An 11184-nucleotide genomic window follows, 5' to 3' on the forward strand; every position below is an offset into this window, starting at 1 on the left:
ACAGTTTACTCCGAAACTGCTTCATTCAACCTCTGTGAAATCTTCTTAGTGCTAGCTTTAAAGAACTGTGCCTTTTTGCTCTTCTGGATCCTAGCTGGTCTTCAGCAAGCTTTTAAAATATATATATATATATTTATACGTGGCACACCCATCATTAATTTTTTTATCAGAAGGAGCTGAATACTATCAAAACAGCAGATGCAGCAGCAAGCAAGTTCCTTAAACAATCAGGTCATGTGCATAAGAAGTAAAACTGAAAGTAAAATACAATTTTTTAAATACTTGGGGTGTGTTCACATTCCTGCCTCAGAGTACTATTGAAGGAAGGTGAGGACAGGTGACCTCACCTAGGCCCGAAGTCACACACCCCCCAGCCAGGTCTCGCCTCAAGCATTAAAAACTGCATTTCCTCCAAGACCAAAAGCATATTCCACTTGCTGTAACTAAAAAGATTGCAACAAAGGTAGAGAACACAGTCCATTGTTTCTCAGGCCTTTCTCATGCCTTCTGGCCTTGCTAAAGAACCACATTGCAACTTGCTTTCTGTCCGGGAACCATGCCAGAACAAGAGATTGAAACATATCTGAACACTCTGAAACCCCTTTCCTGGGAAGGGCGCCAAGAGTCCCAAGAGTCCCAAGACAGCTTTCTGTTCATGCTCAGAAGAACTCAGGGGCAGGACTCCTGAGGGAGGAGAAAGGAGGAGGGAACTGGAAAGGGGTATATATGTTTGTGCACATGATTGTGAACTGGTGCATGCTTTTTGTGCATGCACTTGCTCCTGGTGCATGCTTTTTGTGCATGCACTTGCTCCTTCTACCAGTTCATGGATGGTAGAAATAAAAAGCCTTTTCTCCGAAACTATTCCTTGAGTGTCTGTTGACTCCCACTTCCCTTTCCCAGGCGCAATATTTTTCCCACCCGAGGGCAAAGCCTCATAAGGCTACACTATTACGGTATTTTTTGCACCATAACACTCACTTTTTTTCCTCCTAGAAAGTAAGGGGAAATGTCTGTGTGTGTTATGGAGGGAATGCCTATGGGTGGCGGGGGGGATCTGCTGCAGTCGTGAGCAGAGGATCCATGGTTCCCCTTCCTTCCCTCCTCTGTGGCTCGCTTTGAAACAGCAAAGCGGGAGAAGAGCCGCTGAGTGGGGAGGAGAGAGGGACAGAGAGCCTGCTTCTTTAAAGGAGCAAAGCGGGAGAGGAGAGGAGCCTTCTCCTCTTATACCCCTCTTCTGCATTATTAGCAGCATCCTTTCTCCACACACCCCACGCGTGCTTCTTGTCCCTTGAGTGCTTTTCCTTCCCTCCCCACTTAAAACGTGGTTACAAAGCACGGATCCACATGGATCCTCAGGAGTTTTGCACTGGGTCACCCCAAATTCACCATCAGATCACATAGCATGTCCATGGCTACATCTTGCACCAAAAAAATCACGCACCCACTGTTGCCTGGGGCCGCAGTGGTGCAAAAACGTGGTTACAAAGCATGGATCCACATGGATCCTCAGGATTTTTGCATTGGGCTACTCCAAACTCACTGTCAGATCACATGTCTGTGGCCACAGCATGAACCACAAAAATCATACATCCACTGTTTCGTTTAGAATATTTTTTTCCTTGTTTTCCTCCTCTAAAAACTATGTGCGTGTTATGGTCAGGTGCGTGTTATAGAGCGAAAAATACGGGAAGTTGTTGTTGTTGTCGTCCCCCCGCCAGTGTGTTTCATGCCTCTTTCTGCCTTCGACTGTTCTCATCAGGACAGCTTCATTACTGTCAGATTTGTTTCTCTTTGAGGGTGCTGATGGCAGGAGAGAAACAAATTAGGAGTGGCTTAAGGACTCCAGTCAGCAGTATTTTATAATGGAGTACAAAATACATAACATGTCATGGGAACATGAATTAAAAACTCTGCAATGGAAATGCGGCAAGTGTACAGTAAACAGAAGTGTGAACATAGTCTTTGAAAGATACACCAGCTTGCATAGTAAAATTCTTGGAAGGACTGAAAGTATAACCCAACTTTCTCCCTGATCCAGCATTTCATTAGGCTGGAGCTCATCCAAATGATGATGAGCTAGCAAATCAAGGGAATCTGGCTAGTACTGCGATTGTGCTGTGCAAACACAAAAAATGCAAATGCATTACTTGGCGCCTTTATATTTTCAGCTTCTTTTTTCCCTGGAAATGTTCCAGTCGTTAGGGTTGCAACGACAGGCTTGAAAATGTGTGGATGATCTCTGGTGATGCCTCTAATGCCACAGGACTCCGAAGGGTGTGTATAGGTAGCAGAATTTCAATGTCCTGAATAAGTACTTGCTCCTCCTTGTAAGCAGGAAAGCTTATGTGAAGTGAGGAAAAATAAATTAACCAGTTCACACTGATCTGGAGTTGGGGGTGAACAGGGAAGCGGCTAAGTTTGCTGAGGATAACAAATGGTTCCGGTCTGTAACAATATAGTACCGTATTTTTCGCCCTATAGGACGCACCGTCCCATAAGGCGCACCTAGTTTTTTGGGGGGGAAATAAAGGGGGGGAATTATTTCCCCCCCAGGCGCGGGGGAACCCCGAGCTTCCCCCGACCCCAGAACAGGCAACTCTCTGCAAGCCGTGGTGAAGGAAGGTGAGGACAGGTGACCTCACCTAGGCCCGAAGTCACCCCCCACCAAAGCAGGCTCAAAGCTTCTCAGAGCTTTTCAAAATCATTTTTCTCAGCAGCTAAAAGGCATTAGCTAAGCATCAGAAACATTCCGCTTGCTGTAACTAAAAAGATTGCAACAAAGGTAGGGAACACAGTCCATTGTTTCTCAGGCCTTTCTCATGCCTTCTGGCCTTGCTAAAGAACCACATTGCAACTTGCTTTCTGTCCGGTAACCATGCCAAAGCACAAGAATGAAACAACTGGAACACACTGAAACCCCCTCACCCCCTTTCCTGCCAAGAGTCCCAATAGTCCCAAGACAGCTTTCTGTTCATGCTCAGAGGACTCCTGAGGGATGAGAAAGGAGGAGGGAACTGGAAAGGGGTATATATGCTTGTGCACATGACTGTGAATTTTGTGCATGCTTTTTGTGACTTATCACACTTGCTCCTTCTACCAGTTCATGGATGGTAGAAATAAAAGCCTTTTCTCCGAAACTATTCCTTGAGTGTCTGTTGACTCCCACTTCCCTTTCCCAGGCGCAATATTTTTCCCACCCGAGGGCAAAGCCTCATAGGGCTACAGTGGGAGCCCGGCGCTGGGCTCCCGCGCCTTGCGGAGAGCTGCGCGAAGTCTGGGCTCAGCGCGCCCAGGCTTCAGCATGCAGGCAACTCTCCGCAAGCCGTGGGAGCCCGGTGCGCGAAGCCTGGAGAGCGAGAGGGGTCGGTGCGCACCAACCCCTCTCGCTCTCCAGACTTCAGTGAAAGCCTGCATTCGCCCCATAGGACGCACACACATTTCCCCTGCATTTTTGGAGGGGGAAAAGTGCATCCTATGGGGCGAAAAATATGGTATATATGCATCTGTTTTTCTAAACACAACCTAGATTAACTGTGGGGAACCAGTGGCCCTCCAGATGTTAGGACTCCCTCTCCAGAACGGCCAGTCATCAAGCACATCTGGAGAGCCGCAAGTCGCCCACCCTTGCGGAAAAAGGACTGTCAAGTAGAAGGAAATTCCCAGTTAAATGGGCTACTGGTTAAAAGATCACTTTCATTGCATCTTGGCTTAAAAAGGCACTGCGCCCTCTCGTTCTGGATTTTCTCCGGAGTTTCCCTCAGACATAGCAGCCAGATTGCAGCCAAGAAACTGATGCCTTCGCTGAACGGGGTTTTCCCTCAGAATCCCCCCCAACCGACTTCTGAGGCGGTTAACGGGTGGGCGTTTCCCGAACGGCGAACCTCCGCCCAGCGGCCATTTTTACCACCTTTTCTCTTTTCCCGCTCAATTCCCCCTTTTCGAGATGTTTTAGAAACTTCCCAGCACACTCGTGCTAAGTGGGGCCGGGCTGCCCAACGCCTAACTTACTCGGATAACGGTCTTAATTCCGTCCTGAGTCCGGCTCTCTTCGCCGCTGTGAGGAGAAATAGAAAAAGTTCCAGGGAAATGAGGCGATGGCGCCCCTCGACTGCCACACGGACTGCGTGGAGAGGCCCCTGTCGCGCGCGCTGCGGGCCCTGGGCGCCCTGGTGGGCGCGCACCCGTGGCCCTTCCTGCTCGTGCCCCTGGCGCTGACGGGCGGGCTGGGCGCCGGCTTCGCGTTCCTGAGCAGCCTGGAGTACAACGACATCGAGGGCCAGTTCACGCCGCTCGGGGGCCCCGCCAAGAGCGAGCGGCGCTTCGTGCAGGCGCACTTCCCCACCGACGACGCGCGGCGCTTCTCCGCCGAGAGGCTGAGCACCGAGGGCTCCTTCGCCTCCCTCCTGGCCGTGGCCCGCGGCGGAGGCTCGCTCCTCACCCGGGAGGCCTTCGCCGAGCTGCTGGCGCTGGACCAGGCGGTGCGGGGGCTCCGCAGCCCCGACGGCGCCGCGCTCCCCTTCGCCCGGCTCTGCGCGCGGAGCAGCCCCGGCCACAACTGCAGCAGCGCCAACCCGCTGCTCAGCTTGGTGCAAGGCGGGTCGCGCATCGAGGCGCTGTTGCCCGACCTCACCTTCCCGCTCTACCTCGCTCCGCTCATTGCCAACCCCCTTTACTTGCCCCCCTTTCTGGGAGGCCTCGACTTGGGCCCCGGGGATGGGCCGGCGCGCCCCGTCCGGGCAGCCAAAGCGCTGCGCCTCTTCTACTACTTGCAGGAAGATGAGGCTTCTCGCAAAAACTACAGCGCGCTCTGGCTCCGGACGTTTCTGGAGCGCATCCCGGGCGTGGTGAAATCCTTGAACCTTACAACCATCCAGGTAAGCGTCTCCTGGCACGCACGATGGAGCCGCGATGACTCCCTGTGTCTGCCTGTGATCCATGCTGCCATGCTTACTGGAGCGAACAGGATCTGAAATCAAATCAATAGGGTCAGAGGTTCCCCATGCCTAACGCACCTGCATCAGCAAGTGGAGGCATTCAGTGGCGGCCAAACATTTAATTTTAGTAAGTAATTAGAAAACAAGCTATTGCAGCATCTCTGGCAACAAGAATGCCAAGGAGTGCCTCTTTCAAAATGATGCACATTATTACTATGCCTTGTGTCAATCTCTAGGTTTAAAAAATGCATTTTATGCTTTTATACAGTACTTGCTGTTTCCTGAATTACTTCTTTTGCACAGCTTGGACATGCTTGGATGTAAATCCAGAAAACCTTGAGCCCATGGGCCAAATTTGGCCTGCCAAGCTTCACCATTTGGCCCATAAGGCCATTTTACCCAAACCATACCCACCTGCCCTACATCTGATGTCACAGGCACAGGGCAGGTAGAGATAGGGCTAGATCAGCTGCACATACAACCAATCCCAGCAGAAGGGAGCACCCATCAGCTGATGCATTGGGACTTCAGTTCTGCTTGGGCACCATCTTCCCCCGTTCCCGTGGGCCAACTTTGACAGGACCACCTTATCTGTCAATTGCCTCTACGCACATGTCGCAGTTGGACCATAGGATGGGGAGAGATCTGGTCAAAAAGGTTCCCCACCCTTGATATAAAATGATTAATAAATTATGTAGATAAATAAATGAATACTTAAATGATCCAGAGCCTAGGCCCATAATTAATATGGTGGTTGACTGGGGTTTGGACAATACAATAATATTCTTTGCAGGACTTCCAACTGCACTATAAATAAAGCTTTCAAAATATTTTTAAATAGGGGGAGCAAGGGGATTGAGATTTGGGCCCCACTGCAAAAAGCTTGGTGCCCTGATATAACCTTTAGCAACACCTCCGCCAGATTATGTCAGTGTGATGGGCTGATTTGTTCGAAATGCATATCATCCGACCCACAGCTCCTCACCCATAGGAACCCCCTCCCCCTTCTTTGCGAAAATGAAAACAAAAAAGGACCTGCTCCTTTAGCATTTGTAGAACAGAAAGCAGAACCTCAGGTAAAGGTAAAGGTACCCCTGCCCGTACGGGCTAGTCTTGACAGACTCTAGGGTTGTGCGCTCATCTCACTCTATAGGCCGGTAGCCAGCGCTGTCCGCAGACACTTCCGGGTCACGTGGCCAGCATGACAAGCTGCATCTGGCGAGCCAGCGCAGCACACGGAACGCTGTTTACCTTCCCACTAGTAAGCAGTCTCTATTTATCTACTTGCACCCTGGGGTGCTTTTGAACTGCTAGGTTGGCAGGCGCTGGGAACAAGCGACGGGAGCGCACCCCGCCGCGGGGATTTGAACCGCCGACCTTTCGATCGGCAAGTCCTAGGCGCTGAGGCTTTTACCCACAGCGCCACCCGCACTGGCTGCTAAAAATGAGGGTTGGCTAACAAGCCCAAGCAAAATTTGTACTGTATCTGTTTTCTCAGCTAGGGTGGTTATTAGTGCAACTAGTTCTGCTTATCTGTGCTACCCAGGCCTGAATAGTTAAACCCTTTCTCTCTCTCTCTCTCTCTCTCTCTCTCTCTCTCTCTCTCTCTCTCTCTCCTCCCTCCCTTCCCCCTCCCCCCACCACTATGTGGTTTGAGTACTGGAGCCAGTAACACTGTTCAGTGTAAGGCTATTGATATGCCTCTTTGCATCCAGAAGAAAAGTAAAGGAACTGCTCCAGACAGTAAGTTTTATTCCATTTGGGTTAGTCTGTTGCAGCTTTTCATTCATTAGCATGTATTTTCCCTCTCACCCTATTAAACAGAACTCACTCTGGTACTTAGAGGCATAAGGGACATGGGTGGCATTGTGGTCTAAACCACAGAGCCTAGGGCTTGCCGAGCAGTTTGAATCCCTGCGACAGGGTGAGTTCCCGTTGTTTGGTCCCTGCTCCTGCCCACCTAGCAGTTCGAAAGCACCTCAAAGTGCAAGTAGATAAATACTTCGGCGGAAAGGTAAACGGCGTTTCTGTGCGCTACTCTGGTTCGCCAGAAGCGGCTTAGTCATGCCGTGCTGGCCGTACGCCAGCTCCCTCAGCCATTAAAGCAAGATGAGTGCCACAACCCCAGAGTCGTCCACGACTGGACCTAATGGTCAGCAGTCCCTTTACCTTACTTAGAGGCATGCTGCTTCTGAAACTGGAGTCATGGAATAGCATCATGACTGGTTGTCATCGGTATTATTATCCTCCGTGGATTTGTCTGATCCCATTTTAAAAGTTATGTAAACTAGTGGCTGTCTCTAGAAGTTGGAAGCCAGACAGTGGTGCTCAGCTGAAGCTTCTGCCAGTCATAGGCTGTGCACACACTGGTGACTTGAGGCATTAGAGACTTTGTTCAGCCAACCCAACCAAGCAGCTTAATGAAGACTGAGAATTGCTGGGCGGACTCAGAATGTTGAGTGTCCAGTGGGATGCGGGGGTAGAATGAATTATTCTGAAAGAGGGCATGGCTGGCTAACTTGAACCCTTGGTGTATGAAGTCCTGCACTGTTTAGGAAGGGCTATTCGAAAGATCACCTCACCCCTTATATGGTAAGTCAAGTCACTGAGGGCCTCCAGCAGATACCACCTGATCAGGAGGTCAGTTCCTCACAATGTAGGACTTGGGCCGTTAGTGCTGTGACACCTGTCCTTTGGAATTATTCTCCACTGCTTGAATAATACACAGATGCTGTATCGGCTGTCTTTTAAGTGTCTGCTGAAGAACCTTGCTCTTAGCAAGTAGAGATCTTTCCCAGTCTACATCTGTATTGGAATTGTTTTAAGGATGTTTTTATTGTTTGCTATCCTGGGCCTCTGTACAGGAACACTCCATGCTGCAAAATGTATTTCAGGTCCCACTTATATTCTGCTAATATATTCTGCTAATTGCACCCTGTCTTTATACTCTTGTGAGCATTTAGATTTATATATTAAGAGAGAGAAAATATTTCACATGTGATCTTCTCTTCTCCCCCATCCCACCCCCCGCTCCCTATGTGGGGCTACCTTTGAAGGTGACCCAGAAACTCCCAACTAATCCAGAATGTGGCAGCTAGACCGGTGACTGGGAGTGGCCACCACATAACACTGGTCTTGAAAGACCTACATTGGCCCCCAGTACATTTCTGAGCACAATTCAAAGTGTTGGTGCTGATCTTTAAAGCCCTAAACGGCCTTGGTCCTGGATACCTGAAGGAGTGTCTCCACCCCCATTGCTCTGTCTGGACACTGAGGTCCAGCACCGAGGGCCTTCTGGAAGTACCCTCCCTGCAAGAAGCGAAGTTACAGGGAACCAGGCAGAGGGCCTTCTCGGTAGTAGCACCCGCCCTGTGGAACGCCCTCCCATCAGATGTCAAAGAAATAAACAACTATATGACATTTAGAAGCCATCTGAAATCAGCCCTGTTTAGGGAAGTTTTTAATGATTGATGTGTTAATGTATGTTTAACCTTCTGTTGGAAGCTGCCCAGAGTGGCTGGGGAAACCCAGCCAGATGGGCGGGGTAGAAATAATAAATTATTATTATTATTATTATTATTACTATTATTATTATTATTATTATTATTATGTATTAGGAGGAGGTAGTATATCTACCAAGCTTCATCTGAATGTCTGCCATCTTTCCCACATTCCATCGAAGAATGCAGACTCAATGGCCTTATCAACAGCCAACTTTGTTCTCCCCCCCCCCCCAGTTTGTTTACTGTCTAGCTGATGAAGCATTCTGGGGAGCTTGGAAACTTGCATCCTTTTTTGAGATATTTTGTGCAACTAGAGCTTCAAAACAAAGCTTCACACAGCTTCAGTGCATGCATAGCCGATCCATGTGGTGCTAACGGGTTTAGCTTGGTTCAGTGGGAGGGGGGATTAGTACATGTACCATGATACTCGGAATCAAATTAGAATCTTCTTAATCTGTTTTCCAGGCTGGACTGTGTACGGACAAAAGTGTGGGTTGCAGCTTTTGGGGTGCTGTCAGCAGGCTTATCTGTCGTCAGCAGCTTTGGATTGCTGCTCTTTTGTGGGGTGCCGTTTGTTGTCACAGTTGCAAATTCGCCATTTCTTATCCTTGGTAAGTGAGCAAATGTACACATTCCTCCTGACTTCTCCATTGGGCTTTTCATTAATATATTTAAGAATCATGATGGGTGAAAATTCTCTTACATAGCTACGGGTTTGCGGCGTTAAGGAGCCGTTTTTTGGGGGAGCCATGCCATTCGAGTTTCAAGGTACCACTGTATTTCTCTTCTTGCATGACATATAGGAACTAATAGGTTATATATTTGCCGTTCTTCAGGGGTTGGTGTTGATGACATGTTCATCCTGGTGTCTTGCTGGCAGAAGACTAAAGTGAAGGATAGTGTCAGAGATCGAATGGCTGACACCTACGGAAAAGCAGCTGTATCCATTACCATCACAACCCTCACAGACGTGTTAGCCTTCTACATTGGAATTGCAACTTCTTTCCAGTCCATTCAGGCATTTTGCATCTATACAGGAACAGCCTTTGTGTTCTGCTACTTATATAACCTGACATTCTTGGGGCCATTCTTGCTTTAAATGGGAGACGAGAAGAAAGCAACAGACACTGGCTCACATTCATGAAAGTGAACAATGAGCCTCAGGACTCTCAGGGCTTCACATATAACATGTGCTGTGTAGGAGGGTCTTTTGATGAGTCCACTGGAGCAGAGACTGAACACCCCATGAATGGATTCTTTAGAAAGTATTACGGTCCCTTCCTTATGCACAGCTGGACCAAGGTGCTTGTGGTAGTCCTTTATCTCATGTACTTGGGTAGTAGTATTTTTGGCTGCACTCAAGTCCAAGAAGGTATAGATCTTCGAAATCTAGCTAGTGATAATTCTTATGTCATCCAGTATTATGAATGGGAAAAGGAATATTTTTCAGAATACGGCCCAAGGGTTATGGTGGTTGTTACTGAAAGCGAAGCTTATTGGAATTCATCTGTCCGTGCAAATGTTGAAAACTGTATGAATGCACTAGAAAGCTCATCCTACGTCAACAAGAATTTATCAGTATCCTGGTTGAGAACTTACCAAGATGTCGCTAAACGTATGTCTTTCAATATAGATGACTCTAGGCTTTTCATTGACAATTTAGCCACCCTTTTTGGGATTTTTCCAGACTTCAAGTGGGATGTTTATCTTATTGCTACAGAAATAATAGCATCACGTTTTTTCATACAGACAGTCAATGTTACTACTGCAGTGGATGAGAGGAGTCTTTTAAATGAGCTGAGAGGTCTTGCTAAGGACTGCAAGGTACCATTAATGGTTTATCATCCAGCTTTTATTTACTTTGATCAATATCTTGTGATTGTTCAGAACACAGTTCAAAATGTTGTGATTGCTGCTGGAGCCATGCTACTCATTTCCTTCCTACTCATTCCCAATCCTCTTTGTTCTTTGTGGGTAACCTTTGCTATTGCCTCTGTTATTGTTGGTGTAGCTGGTTTCATGTCCTTCTGGAATGTGAATCTTGATTCCATATCCATGATCAACCTTGTAATTTGCATAGGGTTTTCAGTAGACTTCTCAGCCCATATTTCCTATGCTTTTGTTGCCAGTGAGAAACACAAAGTGAATGACAAGGCTGTGGATGCTTTGTACCACCTTGGCTACCCTGTTACACAGGGAGCTATTTCCACTATCTTGGGAGTTATTGTACTCTCCATGGCATCCTCTTACATCTTCAGAACCTTTTTTAAGATAATGTTTCTGGTGATCTTGTTTGGGGCTGTTCATGGTCTCATTTTTATTCCTGTGTTCTTAACTTTCTTTGGCTTTTGTAGTAAAATGCCAAATAGACAGCTTCCAGTCAGTGCCCAGAGCTCCAGTGCTGAAGGAGTTCCTCTCTAAGATAAAAAAATTATGAAACCGCCTAATGTAAACATGACAATATTACAATGAGAGCAGTTTGATAATGGAACTAATTACCTAGAGGGCAGGAGTGGGCTCTTCCTGGAGAGCATTTAAGGTCCCAATCCCTACCTTGCAGGCTGCCGTCTGATTTGATTTTACTTTGATTCTGACTTGATTTTAGGAGGTAGGATGTATTTTAATTGATTGCTTGATTTTATGGTAATATGTCATATATTTGATGTTAGCCTCTTTGAGCCCAGTTTTGCCTCAGATAATAAATAACAATTATTATTGTTGTTGTTGTTGTTGTTGTTGTTCCT

At 47.7% G+C, this 11184-nt stretch overlaps 1 pseudogene; it reads left to right on the forward strand.

Moving 5' to 3' along the window:
- Positions 1-4074: 4074 nt before the first annotated feature.
- On the forward strand, positions 4075-11163 carry LOC128398382 (patched domain-containing protein 3-like; annotated as a pseudogene).
- Positions 11164-11184: the final 21 nt, after the last annotated feature.

Source organism: Podarcis raffonei, chromosome 12, assembly GCF_027172205.1.
Source record: "Podarcis raffonei isolate rPodRaf1 chromosome 12, rPodRaf1.pri, whole genome shotgun sequence".
Lineage (NCBI taxonomy): Eukaryota > Metazoa > Chordata > Lepidosauria > Squamata > Lacertidae > Podarcis > Podarcis raffonei.